At 40.8% G+C, this 22,816-nt stretch overlaps 1 long non-coding RNA gene across 2 annotated transcripts; it reads left to right on the top strand.

Annotated features, from left to right (window-relative positions):
- The first annotated feature begins 137 nt into the window (after positions 1-137).
- Positions 138-18,448, top strand: LOC118697516 (uncharacterized). Of its 2 annotated transcripts, none has more exons than XR_004981771.1 (3): positions 138-376; positions 1,991-2,138; positions 18,307-18,448. It is a non-coding gene; the product is annotated as an uncharacterized LOC118697516 (long non-coding RNA). The 2 variants fall into 2 exon arrangements; XR_004981770.1 differs by lacking the exon at positions 18,307-18,448 and adding an exon at positions 13,594-13,974.
- The last annotated feature ends 4,368 nt before the right edge of the window (positions 18,449-22,816 follow it).

The raw sequence follows: 22,816 nt of genomic DNA, 5'->3' as shown, positions 1-22,816 counted from the left end.
GTACAATATGTGTGCTCCTAACAGTGCCAGAGAAGCATAATGAGGTGTTTAGTCACAGTTTGGATGTGGTATTTGTAGAAAACAGTGCAGGAACTGTGGGCTGGATTTTCAAGGGAATAGTCCTTGTAATCCAAGGCTGCCTAAATCCCAAACTGGTATCCAGGCAATAGCGACACTAAATTCTCCGTTTGCTTTTTGTTAGGCTGCTGAACATTTTCCTTTTCTTGCAAGAACTGCAGCGTGGCTGGGCATTTTGGTGGTGGGGTTTGTTGGTTTGGTTTAGGGTTTGGTTTTGTTTCTTCTGTTAACCCTTGGATTTCTGTTCGCTCCCTTTATTGCAGAGCATCTCCGTAAATAGGAATGCAGACAGTCTGGAGTGAGTGTGCTTTTCTGATATGGAATACGTGGATGGGAGGGAGGGCTTGGGATGGTGAACCTTTGTTTTGTGGACCAGTAAAATACAAATGTGCTAGCATTTTCCCTTATTGTGTATTTGGTTTTAAAAGTCAGTGGTGTAGTGGAGCACTCTGGTATAAATGGCAATCTTAGCTAATATTCTGCAGTTTAGAGAACAAAGATTTCTTTGGGAATAACCATGTTTGAAAGACTTCAGTATTGATGTACTTTGCAAGTCAGTTGTACCTATTTTACTGTATGTGCAAATATAGCATTATGCAGGCTTTGAGAATTCAGAATTGTATATTGGAAACCTGTTAGGTTGTAGGACTGTATGGAACTGCAAACACTTTGACTAGTAGTGAAGTGCATCACTTGCTTATAGCAGTGTTTTTCTATGGGTGTACAATTGTACATGAATAAGTATGTAGAAGATGCTGGCCCTACAAAATAATTTTGGATTTGGCATTATTTAATACACTGCCTGTAAGGTATGTTGTCATCCCCTAACACACATCTCAACATACCCTCTTATTTTGATACTAATTTGTTCTTTCAGCAAGCATAATAGCATGAATCAGTGGATTTAGGGTATAAATTTAGTTCTAAATTTAAATAGACAAGCAGCTTATTTTAATACTGATTTCACAGTCCTAATGATCAAAAACAAACAAAAAAAAACCCCAAAAGTATCTTGGTGCAGTTATTTGCAAAAGAAAATTGAGCTCAAGTTGCTGAACCCTAAATGTTGTATTTCTGCTTTGTTGTTGAATGCTGGAGCTGGTTATTTGAAAATAAGTAGGGGGTTTTTTTGAGATATGGGAGAAGTTTGCTTTCTCACTTTGAATTCGTATTGACTATTTCCTTGTTAACTAGAATACGAAATGTAGTATAATTACAGTGTTGTTTAAATAATGAATTAAAGCCAGCAGATGACACAATGTGCAAAACAGTTTATAGCAGCAATCAGTTTCCAGATAGTTCTGTGTACTGCCAAATTATGGATAAAAGAAATTGTATGAAATATTGTAAGAGAAAGGACACATTGTCTGATACTTGCTATACAGCATCATTATTACCTGGGATTGTTTGAATGATACATAAGCAAGGAAAGTATTCCTTTTTTTTTTTTTTCTCTTTTTTTTTTTAATATGAAGTCATAGATCTGCCTGAGTGTCAAATCCATAGAATCCCCGAAGAGACAAGTTTTGGGATGTCTCTCTCAGCTTGTAGTGTGCTAGCATCTATTACTGCTACAAAACATTCAGGTTCATCTGAAGATTCTCTGAAAAGCTCCTGTTCTGTGAATTTTTCCAGAACCAATGGACAACGTGTCATATAAAACTCTAAAAAGAGATAGCCAGAGGGCTTAGTTCTGCTGTCAGCATAGAACACGTTTTCATTATTATTTTTCCTGTGGTTTGAATAGATTCAAATCAGGCCTACCAAATTTGTTTGAAATGAAACAGAAAATACAAATATGGGTGTGTGTGCAAATATATTTATTTGTTTCTAATCTGCCTAATTAAATCAGCAATATGGTATCTGATGTCCATTAAAAATATGGGTTTTGTTTTGGGCTATTTCTTTTCAGTGCCTGACTTGGAAAGTATTTAATGGTCAGTGGAAAAAAATGAGGAAGAGGAGGGTGTGGCTGCTGCTGGGAGGCTCTGGCCCTGCAAAGGGTCCCTGGCTTGTACAGATGCGGTCCTGCATCGGCACAAAACGAAGACTTCTTTTAGGTAAAACTGAATTATTCTTTTTGTTGTTGTTGTTATTAATCAGAAAACAAGCGAGCATGTAATCCTGCTATTTCTTATGTCTGTTTCTGCAAGCTGGTCAGTGGCCCTCACTTGAGTTTGGTAGCTTTATTCACATCTTGTTTTGCTCCAGACTTATCAGTTCTTTCCCTAATCAGTCATGACGAGAGCAACAAGAACTAGTTTAGGCTCTGCAGAGTAATAAGAAAAGTAGTTTGATGTTTTGTTTATTCTGAATAGCCAGCGAGGGACTGATCCTGTATGTCATATCCTGTATGGAGTGGATCTGTACCCACGTCTGAATTTTCATTTCCACTCTGCATTGTGCCTTTAGTTCCTGAGCTGGCACATGTACACACAGATACTTCTGCCTATAGTTCTTTATATTATGGCCACAATTACAGCATCATAAAGTCTTGAAATGAGACTGAGAATATTTTCAGGTTACAATTCTTGAGGGATGAAATTTTAACAGTATTTTTAGCAAAACTGGATGCTTGTTTGGTTTTTTGGGTTTTTTTTTGAGACATAGGCCCCACTTGTTACAAGGGCTATTTGTTAATAATGCTGATTTACAATTTCAGTTTTGACCAGTTGATGTTAAAGCTATTTTTATGCAGTGGTACAGTTTTAGCATTCCTTTTTTTCCCTTTGCTGCTGCAAATACAGTTTGAGAACGTGTGAGTTCCACTGATACCATAAGTAAAGACAGCTGATGAAACTTCAGTAGTAAAACCACTCACCGGTGTGGTTAAAAATCTGCTCCCACATCTCATGTCTTATATTTGAGCTCATCATCTCTTAATTATGTATCCTTGTCTTCCTTTGAAGAACAGCAGTGTGTGGGTTGTGGTGAGGTATTCTCACAGCTTGGGTGAATTGTTAGCCACAAGACCAAAGACTGAGTGTAGCAAACCACTGTATGAGTGGCAATATCCCAGGATCTGACGCACAACTTGGACTGTCTTATAATTATTAAATGGGTTTTGCAAATAATAATGCATGCATGGGAAAAAAGATAGTAAGATAAAAAAAGGAAATGTATTTATATGTTATGAACCAGAGCGCTATTTGCAACGTTTGTATAGTAAAACAAAATCTTACAATTGAGGTTCTTGCTAATTATTTCTGGTGGCAGGGGGAGAGAAGGTGGCAAAATAAACATGCGTGTTTTTACATGTTTTTGTGACGTGTAAATGATGCACTGGCAGGGTTGTGGCAGGCACCATAGCCAGCTTAGAGGATGAGGCATTTTGCTTTAGATAAAGTGAACTCGTCTATTTCTTTGTAATTTCTTTTGGCCACAGAAAACAAAAGTAGGAATTACTGCACTGAAGGAGGCCCATGGTGTAATTTATGCCAAGTCTACCCTGACATTTTTTACAATATTGATTGATTGGTAAGAGAGTGAAGTTGACCAGCATCAGATCCTTTTGGAATACCCTGTCCTTGTCAGAATGTGCAGAGCCAAGCGACCTGCCTGCTGCACTAAGGTCTGTGTGGTCTTTCCAGCAAACAATCCCATCCAACCCTATATTTTTCTATTTTTGTAGGCTATGGATAGAATAATTCTTGCCTATTCCTGCTGCTGTCCCTTAACAAGATACTGATTTTTCCTATGCTCAGGCTGCACACTGAAAAATAATATATCCCTGTAGTTTGAATTTACTGCTTGTTTAATTCAGCTGAATCATTTCCCTTTCAAGACTGGCAGCAGGTGAGAAAGTCGGACTACAGATCCTGACTTTGAGACTGTGTATCTCTGTTGTGTTCCCTGTTGCTCGTGTGCTAACATAAACAGTTTGAGCACTATAGGGTTTCATATATGGCAGTCTCTTAAAAGTGACATTGTTGTAGACACCTGCCCTTGCACTCCTGTTTCTTCTGTAGCTTTAATGAGGAAAGTCTCATTAGCATTCTCCAGGAAGCTGTTTCCCTGGCAGGCGGATATTGGAAGGATAATGTTTTCAACACAGAAATCTTTTGCTGCTTGACTTACCTGACATTATTGCATATCCCTGAAAGTTTCCCTTCATTTGTTATGGTGGCACCTAGGTCCTCCCCGTGGAGAATGTTGCAATATGATCTCCTTAGCAATTATTAAAAAAAATATTTATTGCGTTTCACATTCATTCAGCTTGGTTAAACCCTTCAGTAACTCCAGTACTCTCCCCTTGCTTGTCATTTTTGCCCCTCTTCATTTTACAGCTGATCTTTCTAGACATGAACTAAAGTTAAAAACTGATACCAGCATGGCCTTTACATTCAACATCTCTTAACATTTATCTTGTCAAAGTGTCTTTTCATTTGTACATCTTACTTTTGGCTCCTTAGCTTGTTTTTAATCAATACTCCAACTTCCAGTCGTGACTATTGTTTTCTTTATAGTCTTCATGAGTCACATTGTCAAAGCCCTTTTGAAAGGCCAGATAAATAATAATGAATTCTGTGGATGCACTCAAAGTTAAAAAAGATATATTTTTTGCTGTGTTATCAATGTTGTTTTTCTCCCCATTATGTAATCCCTGCTCAGGCATTAAAGTTATAATCTTTTAAAGTAGCCTTCCAGACGGTTTACTAAATCACAGAATTCATTGGCATGTAATCTGGATCATCATTTGTGGCTATTTTTGAGGGCTGCTGTCCTTTCATTCCTGATAGAAAAGTGCAGGTTTTTGTTGGAAGCCCTGCCTCCCACCTTGGGCTGCTTCTGAAATGCTGTGTGTGTCCTCAGAATTGATTGCCTTTAATTTATCCCTTTATTTCAGCACTTTCTGTTTTGCTATCTGCTGTTCTTTCACCCTTAACTTGGAAAATAATTGATTAATGGGATTTGCTATTTGAAAGGGCTTGAGGGACAATTTTGTGACTTGAACATCATAGCTTTTTCCCTCTGTATTAATCCTAAAAACTTTTTTTTTTTTTTAGCCTAAAAGGTACCTTTTACTCTGTCTGGATTTCTGGGCATCAGGAGATAGAGAGGCATATCTTAGAATACAAGGTGGGGTCAGGATTGCTCCATGCCCCCAAAAAAATGGACAGTGCAAGGATTTTGTGTCACAGAATTATGTTTCCTCTGTTTTTCTGTTTAAGAGAAGAGACATCTTATTCTCTCACTTTCCTGAGTGTTGTTTTTGCTTCCCATCTTGGAGGGAGAATGCTGTTGGCTGGTGCGAAAGAGAACTGAAAAAGAAAAGACTTGGAATTTCCACTGGAAGAAGTAGTGGGTATTTTTTATGAATATCCCAAATTAGGAACCCAGCTAACAAGAAATGTTAGTATGGTCATACAGGGTGAGAAAAGGCAAGGCTCCTCTTGTGCATAACTAAGTAGTTCAAGGTCATAATCAGCCACTATTTTTTCTGTGGGTGTTTTTTGTCCTCTTTCTTCACTCCCTTTGTTTCCCAGTACTATTTCAGACTTGCCAGACAGTTGTTGTGCAGTCTTCCTGCTTCTAATGTATGTCAATAAATTGTCCTTATGCCACTGGTTCAGTCCTTATGCTCCCAGTCTCCATTTTTAAATCTTAATGTCTAAGTATATTCTTTGTTCTGGTCGTTTCAGTCCAGTGCTTTTTGGAAAAGGTACCCCTTTGCCTCAGCCTGATACAAAGCTTTGCTCAGTACTCACATTGCTCTTGCCCACCTGCTCCTTCTGTGTCTAGAGATTTTGTTACCCTTTTTTCCTGATGGATATACTATGCCTGCGTAATCTCTTGTGCCAAAAAGCAGAGTGTTTCCCTTGAGATCGATGGGAAGATCTGATGAACATACAACATTATTTTAAATTTTTGCTTTGTCCTGGACGCAGCCTTTTCTAAACCTGTTGTCAAGGCTTTCTGACTCCACTTTCTGTCCTTGACTCCTGGTGTATAATAAAAAACCCAACACTTTCACATCAGATTTCAGGGAGCAGCAGCCACAGGAAGGTGTGTTACACGATTTGGTTGTTTCAGGCACAGAACTGGACAGGTGAGAGCTACTCTGAGTGCAAGTCATTCACCCTCCTGCAGTGGAATGATGCCCATCACAGTGCAGACACATGGTTTGCAAGTTTCTTCTTTACTCTTTGCTGTGTTGGAATCTGCAGTAAGTTTGTGATTCCTACTACTGGGGTGAGAAAAATCAGAAACCACAGGAGCAGGAACTGCAGTGGTGGGTGAAGAAGGGCCAGTGCAGGCTGGGTGTAACGAGATCCCAGCTTGCCACACCTCTTGCATTAATTCAGGCTGCTAGAAACTAAAAAGGTGAACATATTGTTATGGATCCAAAAATAGCTGTTTTGCACAAAGTGTCTGAGAATGGAAGGACACCATCTCAGCCCTCCTCCTGTATGGTTCATGCTGTTTTGTGGGACTCTAAGACCTTGATTTTTGGAGTTTGGGCCACTCTTGGTCCTCTTCTCAAAGTTGCTGGTGTTGAGTGATCTCATGCTGATTCCAAATCATTTACCCTATGTGGGGTTTGTCTGTGGTGCTGAGCTCCCTGCACCAAAGACTTTGATTCAAAGCTTGCCCCCCTTGCCTGGCCTGATTCCTATTATTTTCTTCTGGAAGCTCTAACATACTGTTCAGCTTAATCAGAGGTACCTCTGACTAAGGATAAAAAAGGGCAAATTTCTTAGTCTGGACCACTCTCTTCTATGCGCTCTTTTCCTCCTGTTGTGGCCATCTAAATGCTGGTAACATCTGCATCCCAGTGAGCCATATCATCACAGATGAGGAAACCAAGGCACAAGCAAACTTGGGATTATTCAGCAGGCCAGTGGATTAGAGGTGAGAATGGAAAGGAGACACTCCAACATGCTGTCTAGCTGTATGTTACCAATGCAGCATTAATTTAGCTGTTTCGGGAGATGTTTGTCTTAGTATTATATTAAAAACGATGTTCTAAGATATTATGAGAAGTTGGTAAGAGAAATCTTCACAGCCAAAAGAAATGCTTATTTAACCTGATAAAGTTTAGCAGTCAGCATACGTGAAATTATATAGGCAGCATATTTTCAATTTATTTCCCTTGTTCTCCTCTTTGCAAGTGAGCCATCATGGAGTTAGCAATTGTCTACAGGAACAGGCAACTTCTCTGCCCATCCACAGACTACAGGATATTTTAAGAATTTCATTTATAATTATTACTTTCACTTTTTAATTACCACTTTAAAACCCAATCAATTTTATAAGTCAACTCAGAGTTTTTCAAAAGGCGATACAAAATAACTTTCAGGCAGCTGGCTAGCTCTGCAGAAATTAACCTGGTTCTGAAACGTGAATTTGTACAGACTTTTGCTCTGAAAATAATGTGGCAATGAGCCATGACAGCTTAAGGTGTCTCTTTTTTGAAGGGGGTGTAGATGGGGAAGTCCAGTGATTTAGTGACTGAAGAGAGTTGCCACTTGCGTGAGCTCCATCCCTAGGGATATGACCTTTTTAATCCTCTTTAGTTAATGTATTGGTGATCTTTACTTAGGCAGAGTAAACAGTGCTGTTCTGAACAAAGGGGAGGTCATGCTTCCTGCATTACACTCTGACCCCGGGGTCACGGCCTTTGTTCACTTCTCAATGGGAATTGCTCTCCGAGGGCCACCACAAAACGGAGAACTAATTTCGGCACGTGCTGCCGGAGAATGGCAGAGTATCAGGTTTGCCTCAACCCAACCTCCGAGGGCGCCCAGCTCGCAGCCAGAGGAAAAGTCAAACTATTTCAAAGAGGACGTATTAGCCCTTTAATTACCAGTGGCTGTGGCACTTAATCCCTTGTTGAACTAAATATATTGCTTGGGTCTTCCCCCTGTAATTCAATTGCTCACTTTTCAGCCTTTAATTTATTTTTTTTTTTTTACCGCTGACTGGATTCTTCCAAAGGAGGAAGCACAGACTAGTGAAAAATAGCGATTTCTGCCCTTAAAAGAAAGTGAGAAAGCGCATTGCAATTGCAGCATCAAACTTGGGCCTCTGGGGTCTCAGAATGAGCCTTGTTTCTCAGCCTTGTAAGGAGACGTGGTGCTGTGTCCCAGAAGATTGGATTCAGCACCTTTTCCATAACTTTTTCTGTGTGTTGCAGCAGTGCACGCACGCACAGGGCCCTGTGAGGCCGAGCATGGCAAGCACGGGGTACTGAGCCAAAGAGAACTAGAACTTCCTCCTTTTTATCACTGATTTTATGCAAAAAGGCTGGGACTTTTTTCTTTTTTTTTTTTCTTGGCTTTGAAAGTGACTGGTGGCAGAATGTGATGCATCTCATTTTTAGGTGCTGTGACTAGGGAACGTATATAAACATGGAAGCTGAGATAAATTATCTGGAAGACTTGCATACAGAAAACCACCACCTTTTACTGAAAGTTGGTTCTTTTGCATCTGTATGCTCTTTCTGCTCAGCAGTAAAATCTGTGAAATATAATTTTTGATCATAAAATAATTAAGCTATAAACACATAACTTCAGCCAGCATATGGCTTTTCCACATTTTTCCTTCTATCAAAAAAAAAAAAAAAAAACCCCTAACCAAAAAAACCCTAATTGCTGATGACAGCCAAGTTGTGTAAAACACAGCAGGGTTAGAACTGAGCACAAGGGATCCGAGTGTATTGGGGGGAGCTTATAATGTTGCCATCACAAAAAAAAATAACACTACAATAGTAAATTCTGGAACTTCTGTGGCTGTCAACATGAATAGGATTAAGGTAAAAATGTGTCTTTGCATTCCAGTCATTTCAAGTAAAACATTACGTCTCTCTTTAAGTTTTCTTGCAGCTGAATTATTTAAACAAACACTTCTAATAATCTACTCTTAGAATTAAAAGTACATTCTGTAATACAGCAGAATGAGCTCTTTTAACAAAAGCAGTGGCTGAGCAGCTGAGCTATTGCACCCTTTGAGTGAAAACTTGCATTCAGAGCTGAACCAAATGTGAGCAGCAAGTGATGCTGACTGCAGCAATACTGAAACCAACCCTTCTGTGTCCCTTATTTGTTGCTGGAAATTCCCAAAGTCCACTACTTTTAGATTTTTTAATTGGAAGATAGAGTGGAAATGTATATTTACCTGTTTCCCACTAAAAATAATATTGTCATGTTGACATAAGTCTATTTCTCCCTCGTGTTGCTTAGTTAAAATAAATATGTTTACTAACAAATATACAAAGTCCATCCCCATTTATCATTTTCTCAGTACTAGTATTGCTTTTCTGTTATCTGTAGGATTTTAAAGACTAAAAAGAGTCTCAAGGCAATGCTATTTGCATTATTTTGGGGGTTTTTTCTTGCCTTAAAGCACTGATATGGTTATGCTTTCTTTGGAGTTAATGAGCTGTAGTAGAATTTTAAAATGTGGATAGCAGCATGGAGTTTCAAAGAAAAAAGTTAAGAAAATACTCAGCCAGTATTCAAATTTTGAAATACTTCTTTTTCTTTAGAAAGATATTGGAACCTTACAATAACTATAGGATGGCTGAAGAAAGGGAAAACTAATTTTTTTCAGAGTGTGTTAAACATTTCAGCATGCAATATGATTATTTAGGATGCCATTGTACAAGTGCCTCTTCTGAAAGATCCTTAGTGAAGGGAACCTTTGGAGTGCTTTTGCTTTGAATGTTTGTGACTCAAACCGCTCAGGATTTTTTTTTTTTGTTTAGGTTTATTTTACTGTTTAAAAAAAGAGCTTTATCTGTGGCAAGGTTTAGATTAATAGAATGAGCAGAGAATAGTCTCTTTTACTTTGTGAACTTGGTTCCTCAGCATTACTATTTCTGGCACTGATTTTTCCAGCTAGTGTACCTGGTAAAGCTTAATGGTGGGTAAGATTTCTCTCATTTCCTAGACAAAGATGTTGCTGAAATTAAAACATGAGCTTCTAATTTTGGTATCAAAATTGTTTCCAAATGTGACCCCTGCGGTGAAAACCACGTAGGAACCGTTCATATTTAATAGCGTTCTCTCTTTAGCAACTGGTGTACACTTGTCTGTACTGCTTTTAATATGAAACCATTTCTGTTTCCCTGTTGATTTCTTTGATTCTCTGGACCATTGAAATATATAATGAAAAATTTTTAAAATAGTCCTGCAGAACATGAGGTTTGGTCAGGCTTTAGACGTGCTACGGAAATTACAAAGCCTGTTCTTTACATTTTGAAGATGAACATTTTTCTAAACACTAGGATGTATATTCAGGCCTAGTGTAATTCAGCAAAATTAATTTGATATGAATGCTTATTTTCCTTATTTGTCTTATGTCAAAATCTGTTCTTATGCCTCCTTCCATTAAATACTTGAGTAAAAAGAAGTATGTGAAAGTGTAAAAAAGCTACCTTGGTGCAGATAGCTGCATATCATACGTTCACGTGTGTGTGGTTTTTAAATTAATACTTGGGTGAGCAGAAAATACAAGACAGACGTCAGTTGCACCTGTAAAAATAAAAAGGCAGCTTCTCTGGGAAACTGCATTGCTCAGTTTTTCTGTGGTAAGAGGATCCTTGCGTTTTCCACTGATGTTAACCCCTTTGGAAGGAAAAATGCATGACAGCCTCAAAATGGTGCTCTCTGTTAGGGAAAGGCAAGGATGAGCTGGAACCGTGCAGTAGTTCAGTCACAAAAGGGCCTTTTCTAATAGATTTCCAATAATTTTCTTAGACTTCTTAGACAGTGAACGTGATACTCCTACAGAAATGTTTCCCCATGAGAATGGGATCCCTATTTGCTGCCCTAACAGTTGTGTAAGTGCAGTTTTAAAGCAAAACTGTTTTTCCAAGTCCCCACAATGAGTCTGAAGTACCCGTTTTGCTTTCCCCTCTGATCTGAACACTCAGGGCATGCCAGCTGAAGGCTGGAACATTCTGGTCTACACATGCAGTGCTTTATTCAGTTAAATCCCTCATGTTTATGTCAGTCTCCCTCTGGCTCCCAGGTGTGGGAGCAAGGTCCTGCATCCAGGCAGTCCCAGAGCACAGAGCCTCCTTCCTTCTCTGAGCGTAGGGATGAGTTGTTACGGTAACACTGAGGGATATTCCTGCTGGTGTGGCGCTGCTACCATCAACTTCTTTTATGTAGCTCTTACTCTGTATTTAAGTTGTGTTAAGGTTTTTAAAATGTTGCATTTGTTTATATAACTAGAAAAACAATAGTCCTGAACCGTGCCTTCCATTGATTTTCCTGTTGTAATTCAAATGTAGTCCTTCATTAGTAATCTTTAGGCTGCATTATAAAAATGTTATACTTTCTATTGTGCAGAACTACATAAACAATGTTGATTTAGAGTCTTATTCTAGTAGTATTCACACTTTCTGGGCTATGCTAGCATGAGACTATACCTGCATACATACATATACATACCTGTAACCAGGTGTCCCATACTGCAGCCACGTACAGAAGGGACAGAGTATGTGATTTTGTTAAAATGATTGCTGGGAGGAGGTTGAATTGTTTAATTTTATTACAGATAAATGACAGAAGTAATATGAGCTTCAGACATGAACTTTAATTTTGGTATTTGGCTTCAAATTTTTTTGAAAAGCAGCTGTATTTCTAATTGAGTCAGGGAGACTTCTCCACGTCAAACCCAGTCACATTCTCCTGTTTCCGAGAGACAAAAGGTCTGGGTTTTTCTCCCTGTACAGTTTTCTTACTAAGTTACTTGTTTGCATTAGAAAAAATACTGTACAGTTTTCTTGAAATTTTTGGTGCCTCAAAAAAAAAGCCATTGCATTATGTTTCTGTTGGTAACTTTTTCTGGGAATATACATTTACGAGTTGACCTTTTAATATTTCAGTGCTTTGATGAGCCATCTAAAATATTCAGTAAAATGCTTTAAGGCCCTAAGAAAAAATTTTCTAAATTTGAAATTTGAAATTACCATGGATTAGTCACAGACATCCCCTGGGAAGAACTGAAAACATAATTTGTTGAATAAGTCTGGAAGCAGGTTTTCACAATTTTGCTCCCCCCCCTTTTTTTTTTTTTCTTGCAATGCCAGTTTTAGTATTCATGCTGCGCTTTATTAGTGTAGACAACATAGCAAAAACTTAATTTTGTCTTTTCCTTATAAAGGCTTTTGTGTTGGTAATAAACTTCAGTAAAATCACCTTTATTAAATTATGGCACACATTTAATTGCATGGGTGCTGATTCATCTTTGAAACAGCAAAACGGGAAATTAGGGGGGAAAAAATGATACTTTTTGCACTGAATTTCTGCTTTGCTGACAACACCAAAATGACCCTCCTTTCTAAAACCCATTTTACACACCAGTGTGGAGTGAGAGCCCAGGAGGAGCACAGCCTCATCCCAAGCCTTGGAACTGGCCCCTCCTGTCCACAGGGAGAGAAGAGACCTTTAGTTTGATCACCTGTGCCTCTGTGCAGGACATTTTGTTCACTGCAACTGAAACGTAACAGAATCGTGTTAAAGATGAGATTATAACTTCAGGCGTCCCTTTGAAATTCATGAAACTTAATAATGCACATGTGACAACTGCAGTAAGTGTGACACGACAGACAGAAAGACAAAAGACTCAAATGACACCATTAATGGAACACAAATTCTATAAAGTACTGTCCTTTTTTTCACAACTATATATTGTACCTGCAGCTGATACCAGGAGTGTAAAAGCCTGTATTTATCTGGCCAGATAAATACATTAATACTTCCAGCAGGTTCATTATTCTCTTGACATTATATTTTATTATAATAATAATGTGTCAATATTGTTCATGCTAGGAGAGGTTTTTTTTTTTTCAAGGAGCAGGATTTAAATTTACCAGTGCCAATATACTGTTATTGTGTTAGGTTCCAGTTATACTCTAGATAGCCAACTTAAGGTGCACCTTATGTACCCTGTGTTTTACCTTTGATGTGCTCAAAAGAAACGGTAACTTGAACTGTAGAGCTGAAGTTGGCCACATCAATACATCTGATACTAACACCCAACTCACTAACAGAATTCTCTATCTACAACCATTTTGGATTGTCTCTGTGTGTAGTAAGTAATTGCAGTTATGCTATGAAAGTGATACTGTAATGGAAGTCCCTTTTTATTTTCTTACAGTTCATCCAAATTTTTCAGCTTTGCTAGCATTTCACTACCAAAAAAACCACAAAGGAATTTGTGCTGTATGTAGATTTCGTGTGCATTGCAATTCGCTTTGTACAGGATTATTGTACTCTGGTGTAATTAAAACATAGATACGTAATACAAGAGAACTTGGTCCCTGGACTGCTCATGAGTAGTTTAAAAACCTGTAAGTAATTTATGATATAAAGGAATTTTAAGCCCTTTTAGACCCGAGAAATTGTGAGTTTTCAATGAAGATTTCGTCCTGTGTATTTGCTTACTTTTTGCAACTTACTATTCTCTAAAATCAAACTTTTTTTTTCCCCAGTGTGTTATTTTTCCTTTCTTTTTCTTCCCTTCTTTTTTCCTAGACACTTTTTTTTTTATTTAAATCTCCAGCAGCTCTTTCTGCGAGGCACCCGGTTGTGAGCAGAGGCTCCCATTAGATGAGGGAGCGGAGGGTTTGAGCGCGGTGCCCCGGGCAGAGCAGGGTGCCCGCTCTCAGCTCCGGCTGCCGGGAGCGCCGCCCGGGACGGACGGACGGACGGACGGACGGACGGAGCGGGCTCTCCGTGCGGGGCTGCCAAGGCACCGCCGCTCACCTGCGCCCGGGGAGCGCCCGCCGGTCCCGAGGCAAGAGTAGAGTAAAAAAAACCGGGGGAAGAGAGTTGCAAGTTAAACATTATGTCAGTAGCACCCTTAAAAACCTGCTCGTGCAACCACCCCTTTTAATGCCTCCTTTCTTGGAGGAGAAAAAAAATAAAAAATAAATCACTCGTCCTAGTGCCAGAGCTTCACTTATGTTGATACCGGTTTAATGCCAAGTTTTCTGTACAACACTATTGTTAAAGTTTATACAATACAACAGTGTTGTTAAAAGTACAGTGTACTGGAGGAAGTGTTTTTGTAAAATGCTTCATTATGTTTTGAAGGGAAGGGTGTAGAAATACATCCTCATTCAGCTTGCTTTTACAGTTTAGATCATTTCAGAATTGCCCTTTTGGTATTTCAGTGTTTTTCCCCTATAATTTAGTAGGCCACTGATCCACTGGAATTAATGCAAGTTATCCAGCAGTAAATAGAACTTTCCTAAGTGACCTGCACAATGGCACTGTGTATAATTGCTGTCCTTTCTCTGAAGTGTGCAGCCCTGTAATTCCCACACTGGTCCTTTCAGGGAATGGTGCACAAGACTGCTTTGCTTTTCTAGATAGATAGATTTTAATTATTTTTATTTTTAATTCCTAGAGATAGCTCTAAAAACAAAAGCTGTCTAAATGTTAAGTAAAATTATTCTTGGTGATTTTTTTATAATCTGCATTGGAATTATTTTAATGATACAATAAAATAAAAAAGGAGGAATTTACACTTTTCTGGATAACCTAATCTTAAAAAAAAGGAAGTATGTTTATTGGATTATTTAAAAAAAAAACAACATAAGAATGCACCTGATCATCTTATATTAAATATTTCTGAAGGCTCTTAGATTACAAACCACCCCATATTGCAAATGAGCTGTATTATCTGGAGAGCAAAAAATCATGATCTATTTAGAGGTGACCTCAGTGTGGATGTCTCTGTCATACCAAACTGAGAGGAAAGAACAAGAGATGCCACTCTGAGTTAAAATACAAGGAAATTAATTAGTGTTCAGCAGGAGTATTTATAATGAGTTTCCAATCGACAGAACTTGAGATAAAGGAAAAGAAAGGAGATATAAAATTCAGTAATAGTATAATCTGTGCTATGAAAATACTGGCTTACTACTATTTGCATAATTTGAATTTATTCAGGGATGATGAATCTTAAAATAATTCTTCCTGCTCCCTTTTTTGGAATTCCATTTCTTTTAAGTGAAGCTTACAAGTTGGACTTGAGGTGATTGTTTTCCTCTTTCCTGAATTGCTAATTTTTTAGTTCTGCAGTAACGTAAAGTTAGACAACTTTCAACCTTACTTCACAACTGTGGTGACAGGCAGAATGCATTTATGTGTCACCCTGAGGAAGGGTAGCTAAGGGTGGATGAATACGAGCCATAACTGTGTAAAGGCGAGGCACTTTTAACCCTCCAAATGCACCAGAATTATCTCCATTAGGAGCAGGCAAAAGAAAGGATGAACCTCAGCTGTTTTCACATTAACAAATAATGAGAAATGTAGGGGCAGGTATGGAAAGTAATGAAGAAGAGGACCTATGTTTTATATAGAAAGTAGAAAAATACTTAGGGAGCTAAAAATCATGTCTGAGAAACAAGGGGGAAAGTCATTCAGGAAGCTGATTAAATACAAGTAAAACACTCTGAACTAAGCAATTTGTCTACGTAAGTCTGATCCTTCTCTAAAAAATAGGTCTTTTATATTTCATTGCCATTAAAAGTTGTTGACTGCACTGTGACGTGTAATCTCTTTTTCACTGTGCAGGGTTGACATTCTCATTTGTGGATGTTCTGTTAAAATAAATACTATCAGGAATGTCATGCCATTATTTGAAAATAAAATTATAAGAGTTTTAGCTGGATGTGATGGCTATCTGCTGCTAAGGCTGTTATCCAGAAATTTTGCTTACTTTTACTTTTTAACCATCCAGAATTTATGCACGTCCTCTGCATCTACAGTCTATATGCAATAGAGACCAGTTATTAGAAGAGGTCAGAATTACTAGGTGTCATTTTACCGAAATAAATATTTGTGGGAAAGTTACTGTTTAAATATCTTGTCAACTGTGTCCTGATAATCTCTAGTATGCTTTTACTATAATTCCCTAAAAATAAATATTAGAAACATTTTGTGGTTTCACACCATTAAAAAAAAAAAAAGTTGGTAAGGGAAAACCATAAAACATATATTTTGCTTACAGAAGAAATGTGTATTCTCCTCAGAATGCTGGTGGTTGAGCATTTTCTGGAGATCGGAGGCTGGATGGAAGTGGGTAACAGAGGTTCCCTAAATTCGCCACGGCAGGAGTCAGTGGAGCTCGGAGAAAGCCACATGTGGGCTTGGCTGAGAGCAGGGCTTTGAGAGCAGGGCTCACTGCTGGCAGGCCTGGGCTGGAGCTGGAGCTGGGGCTGGGGCAGGAGCTGGGGCTGGAGCAGGAGCTGGGGCTGGGGCAGGGGCTGGGGCTGGGGCTGGAGCTGGAGCTGGGGCTGGGGCAGGAGCTGGGGCTGGAGCTGGGGCTGGAGCTGGGCTCCGGGGCCAGGCTGCTGCTGCTGCTGCAGCCCGGGCAGGGCTGGCCGTGCCAGGCACAGCACCTGCAGCTCTGCTGCTGCCTGTGAGCCAGGGGACCTGGGCTGTGGGACAGAGCCTTTGTCACCATCTCCACCACAGCTGGGCACTGAAATGCTGCACTTGGGAAGTTATGGAAGGAGGAAATGCTCTTTGGAAAGAGCCTCTGAGTGTGAAACCCTCCGCTCCATTTTGCAGGATAGTGCGTTGGAGAGCAGCCGCTTTGGATGGGATAGAGACGGATGTCTATGGGTTTTCTTTTTACATTGCAGTTTTTTCTATCACCTCATGATCAATATTTGGCGGAATAAAATATCAATTAATATATTGTTTTTCCTGAAGAATATTTTACAAACTTCAGTACACATGGTATTGACTTTTCCAATCAGTTGAAGCTGCCTAGCTGCTTTAAAAGTACATCAGGAAAGCAATGTTAGCATAAGCAAAATGAATAGTAAGTGAGAGGGTCAACTGTGACTTTCTTTAAGTAACTATCTGATCCCTTTTTTCTTACGGTAACATATTTTCCACAAAGAAGATTCTTCAAGGTTGAATCTTGTACAGTCTCCTCCCCCTCTCCACCCTCCCCCCCCCTCCACCCCCCCCTCCCCCCCAGTGCAGGGCAAATCAAATGCTTGACAACGTTTTTTGTTAGGAAAGCACATGAAAAAAAATTTTGAATATACCAATAACAGAAAAAGTCTATATATTTTTATTGCAAGAAGGAGATTTCATTGGCTGAATGAAATGGCGAGATGTGACGCAAAAGGACACTTGGACGGTGGAAATGCTGATGTATGCCAAAGCAGGCGCACCAAGAAATGCTGTTGCTATGAGAGAAACAGAGGGAGAGGGAGGGAGGGAGGGAGAGACCGTGAGAGAGCAACTTGTGGAGGCCTTAGTTTTCCTTTTTGGCTTATAGCAGAGAGACTGCAACGTCTCCCGTTTCTAGCAGGGAGGGTTCAGGAGCTTCCAGTGGGTATTTTCATGAGGCTGAGCATTTAGAGGAGAGGAGGGAGATGAGAGAGATGCAGGTCACCTTAGAGCACAAAAGCAATTGGAAAGTAGGAGGCTGTATGTACTGAGCCAATGATCTGTGCTATGATAGATATACAAATTAGTACGGCAGATGAAGCAGCTTAGCTCATTATCCACCTGATGGTACTGAGACTTAACAATTCAAAATGACAGAATTAAAATGCAGGCACACACAGACACACACAGACATATATTTATAATGACCCCACCTTTTCATCTTATGAATTATCCAGCTGGGATACCGACGTCTCTTGTGTAATATTCTTAAAGAGCTGCAATAAATTCACCTTGTGAGTCCATGAGCCAGAAAAGGGGGAAAATAATTTGCAGGAATTTTTTTTTGTCTATCTTCTTCGGCAAGGGGGAAAAAAGTTTGTGCTATGAACTTAGCCTAGCAGCTTCTGGAACGTGAGCCAAAAGGGGCAGGAAGTTGTTTTACAATAGCGTTACAGTGATCTGCCACAAATGGAAAAAGCCAAATGTTGGACTCGGCAAAGAGAAAAAACATCCTTCTCCCCCTCGCTTCCCTCCTCTTGCCCCTTAAGAGAGAAAGAGGGAAAGGAACGCTGAGCTAGAAGTTCTTTATTAATTACTTCTTGTAAGTAATTGAAAGATTATCTTACTTGCATATTCCATGGCAAGCAGGAGGGAAAGAAGTATCAAAGGGACGTTTAAAAAAATGCACTTGGTAACTAGCAACGGGACTTTTGGCACAATTCCTTGAGTTTGCTTGAGGTTATGGAGGGGGATGGGAAGAAGAAAAGCAAGTCGACGCAGCACGTTTTCTTTAAAGAAGGGGAGGGTGTTTGGAGGCAAAACTATATAATTTTTTTTTCTTTTTTTTTTTTTTAAGGCAGTGTATGTTGATCTTCTGAAGCTGAATCCTCAGGCATTTGTGGCCCGTCCTTGCAGCCTGGTATGTTTTTTGTGAGTGTGTGCGAGCGCTCTCAATCAAACAGCAATCATGGCAGCTGTTTTTCTTCCAGCACAGCAGTTGAGCTGTCTCGCCCAAATGCTTATCAGCTTTTGACTCGGTGCCAAGAGAGTTATAAGGGCCAAGCAGCCTGAGCTTGGCTGTGCAGCTGGTTTGGAAGTAAGGGCATGAGAAAACAAAATCGCAAAGTTTTTCTGTCACATACAGTATTTACTTTTTCAAATAGCCATTTTCAGCTCGGTAGGTTGGGGTTGGTTTTGTGTGCGTGTGTGCTGTAGTTCGTGGTCCTTGCGGACTGCTGTGTTACGCAGAGCGGTGTAGGTGTGTGACTGCAGAGAGGAGCCTCTTCTCTCCGTTTAATCCCGGGAGATATTTCCGTAGAAACCACCCCCCCACACACACCCCCACCTCCCCCAGTTAAAAGCTTCATTAGCTGCGCTGCCCTGTCAAGCATATTGCCATAGCGTGGGTGCATTTACATTCCAGCGCAGCGCCTTTCCTCCCATCGCTGCCTCTCTGCCGGGTCCCCCTCCCGGCGGCGCCGTCCCCATCGCAGCCCCCGGCCCGCGGGGGTCCCCGGCGGGGGTGGCAGCAGAGCCGGGCTCGCTGCGTGTCCGTGTGCCCGTGGCTGCGGGGGATGGAAAGGAGCCTGTCCGCGCAGGGCCGTGCCGCTTTCATCATCAGCTCCAGCCCGCTGCGTTTCGCTGGCTCACGTCGTCCTCCTCCTCCTCCGCCAGACTGCTCCAGTCGCTCACAAGAAGGAGGCTGGACTCTGGAAAGGCGGCTGCTGCTCGCATTCTTGCTGCAAGGGCCTCCCCTTCAGACGGCCTTTGCCAGAGCAGAACTTTTAAAATGCTGCAAATAGGATCTTCTTTTTCTTCTGCTTGCCTGAGCCCTCCTCTCCTCTCCCAGCGTTCCCGAGCGGGGCTGGTTCTCGCCTCTCCTGCGCTGTACATCCCAATGCAGAGGGCAAAGCGCCGAGGGCTCGCCCCTCTGCTCATCCCTTTCCCTCACTCCCTTTTCCCTCTGTTAAGGAAATGGATTCCTTTGCCTGAGCACTGACTCGGGCTTTGCAGGTTTGTGTGCTCTGAGGATGAGGGCTTTTGCTGGTGATTTTCCTCCCCGGAGTCCCACTGCACAGTGCTGCTCAGGGAACGAGTCTCTTGCTTTCTCTGCCTTTCTCTTTCTCTTTCGTAGAAATATATTTTTAATGGCTGTAGGTATCTGCACCATGTGAAATAGGGCGTGTGATATCCCTCCAAACCCCCTGTAATTGGACCGTGGCTGAAAAGGAAATATGGGGGGGATGTCTGGGGGGGCAGGGGGTGCACAGGCTGTTTCGTCCTTGCAGACCTTCCCCCCTCCACCCCCTCCCCTTTTCTCTGCTGAGGAGGGAAAAGGGGATGTGCAGTAAAATGCCGTCTCTGGGACAGGTGCCAGCTCCCAGACAAAAGAAGTAAAATAGGCGGTAAAGAGGGAGGGGGTTGGGGAGGGGGGGAAATTAATAGGCAACAAAAATAGGAATCGAAAATCTCCGAGAGGCTGGGCTGGCGAAAGGGCTGGTGCCCGAGCGGCCTTTTTGCTGAATATTTTCTGTGCGATGGGTGGGAAGGAGAAAGTTGCGGCACACTTTTTATTCCCGTCTCCTCTGCAGACGTTTGGGAGCGTGAAGGGAGGATGCCTTTTTTTATTTTTTTTTTTTCCTTCCCCCCCGCCCCCCCGCTTCTTCTTTTCCCTCCTTTCTGCTGAATTATTCATATTGTCAGTGGTGAAGCCAGGACTATTAGCATGCATCAGACATGCTGTTTGTCTGTTTGCTAACATTCTTCATTCAAGACTTGTTAACTACCAGACAAGCTTAACACGCTTCTCTTTTTTCCCCTCCTCTCCTCTTTCCCTCCGTCTCTCCCCCCTCGCTCCCTCCCTCGCTCCCTCCCCTCTCTTCTCCCTTCCCTTCTGCCTGCTTTGCTCCCTTCCCTTCGCCGCCGTCCCTGCCACCCCTCGCTCGCAGCCGCCCATTGTTGCCGGCGGGGCCGGTGCGGGCGCGGGGCGAGGCCGCCTCCCGGGCCTGCCCGGCCGCGCAGATGCGCCGCCTCGCCCGGAGCCTCCCGCCCGCCTTCCCGGGGACTGCGGAGCCGCCAGGGGAACACCCAGCGCCGCATCCATCGGCGGCTCGCGGGCCGCCGTCCCGCCCTGCCAGGGTAAGCTGCTCCCGCCGGAGCGCAGGGGATGCCAAGTGGGAAAATCAAGTTTCGGGAACTACGTGGGGATCGGCACATTGGCTCGCGTCTGCCTGATAATTTATGATTAACCAGGAGTGCGTTATCAGCCCGGCGAGGTCCAGGCTCATTCGGGAGGATCGCTTTGCTGCCTATTAAGGATGTGATAGACTAATATTTGCTATTGTTGCTGTTTTTTAGGTTCTCTTCTCCCTCTCTATCGAGTCTGCCCCTCCCTTCGCTAGCCTGTTTAAAACCAGCAAGCTTCATTTTCTTAGCAGACAAAGGTCGATCACAGCTTTTATTTCTGAATGCAAATGTTCTAGGACTTGTGCCAGTCCTGCCTTCATTGAGCACAATATAACTGCTTTCCTGAATGGCGCTTCCCCCTTCCCTTCTAAAAAATAAAAATAGATGGGAGCTTAAGAGAAGAAACAAAGTTGGACGGTGCAAGTTTTTTACATTTATTTAATATTTCAGTCTGTGTGAAGCATTATTAAGCATTCCTGTGCAGAGCAGCTGTAACGTAGCCACCAGCCAGTACATGGGGTTTATTTGTAGGGACACATACGAGAGAAGGGACCTGGTGGCATTGCTCAACTCCTGGCTTTGCAGGTAACTATCTGATGCTCTTCAATGATTGTATCTCATCACAATTACATTTCCTGATTTTCTTAGTGATGTGAATTTGAACATAAATATTTTCATCATTCATGTTCAAATTTTTTGATACCTGGAATTGTTAATGATTAGTTTCTAATTACCATTTTTATAATATATTTTAAAAATAATGTTTTTCAAGGCCTTTAAAGGTTCATGAGTGCCAAAAGTGTATTTTCTTTTTATCTTTTTACGTATGCGACCTGGCACATGCTCACGCACACTCCCACTCTCTTTCTCTTCGGGTGTTAATGAAGGAATTTATTTTAAGTAGAATACTTAAATATTAGAGTAATGCCATTTATAGACTAAAGTAGCATGTGGATAGAGATGTACTGAGTTAGGCGCAATTTGACAGATAGTTAAACACTTAGGATTTATTACTACTGTGAAATCGTAGACTTACAATAATAGGTATTTTCAATTCTTTATATAGAGTAATCTATGTGGAAATTAAAGTATCTGAAAAGAAATATATTTTAGGACACTTTATGAGGAAATTAGTCCTTTCATATGTATTTCTAAACCAAAATGCTTTTTTCTGCACACTGGAAAAAATGGGAGGCTTGTGTAAAATATTGTAATCTTTTCCTGTTAATTTTATTTATGTCTAGGATTTAAAGTAAATAACAGACCAAATACAAATAAGTTCAGGGATTTTCTCGCAAAAAAAAACCAAACAAAAAAACCCCAACTAAATAAAGCCCCCCCCCCAAAAAAAGCCCCCAAAATAATTTGGAAATACCTAGTGACTTATATAAAAATAATTTTAAGTTCAGGCCATTGACAGCATTATATCAAAACCATCTCCGTATTGGCATTGCATTAGAAGTGTTTTATGGCAACATAAACTGAAATACAACTCATAACTTTAAGTAGTAAAGCAGTATTTATTGGCTGATCATGCTCAAAGTAACTAGAGAATATTTTAGTGAACTGTGTAGATTAAGAAAGGAATTTAGGAGCATATGGCTTGGTGATAGCTAAAATTAATTTCTTCAAAGTAGTTTTTAGAGGCCTGTAGCAGCTACACGGTACAGTGCAAATAAAATGTTAGTTGAGGGTTCACAAACTGCTGAACACTCCTCACTGAGACATTTCAGAGTACTCGGCAGTATTGCTCCTAATGATGCTATTTATCTAAAGAAGGTTTCTTTTTTATCCTTAGGTTGTAATACTCGGGGGCTGCTTTGTTGATGAGGACTAGCTTAAAGGAATATAAAATTGTTTCTCACATATTAGTTCATTAATTTGTGGAAGCTTGCTAGAAATTAACTCTGCAAGTAAAAGAAGCAGAATTGCCTGGTTTATTTCATAGTGAGGGTTTCTATAAGTGTGCTGATCATAGCAGTGTATAAAGACCACGTGCATGTTAATTGAAGAGGGATTAAAATCTGTTCATTAGATTGGCAATTTCCAGGGTTTAAATCTAAAATTATTTTTAGTCTGTAACTTGAAATATAACTGCTGATAGAACTATTCAGCCCCTCAGATGAATGTCTTCAGAAATTATGCATGTGAGCTGGAGCATTTACATTTTGAAAGTGTTT

The sequence above is a fragment of the Molothrus ater genome, chromosome 5, assembly GCF_012460135.2.
Source record: "Molothrus ater isolate BHLD 08-10-18 breed brown headed cowbird chromosome 5, BPBGC_Mater_1.1, whole genome shotgun sequence".
Taxonomy (NCBI): domain Eukaryota; kingdom Metazoa; phylum Chordata; class Aves; order Passeriformes; family Icteridae; genus Molothrus; species Molothrus ater.
This window is presented reverse-complemented; position numbering and strand designations above follow the sequence as displayed.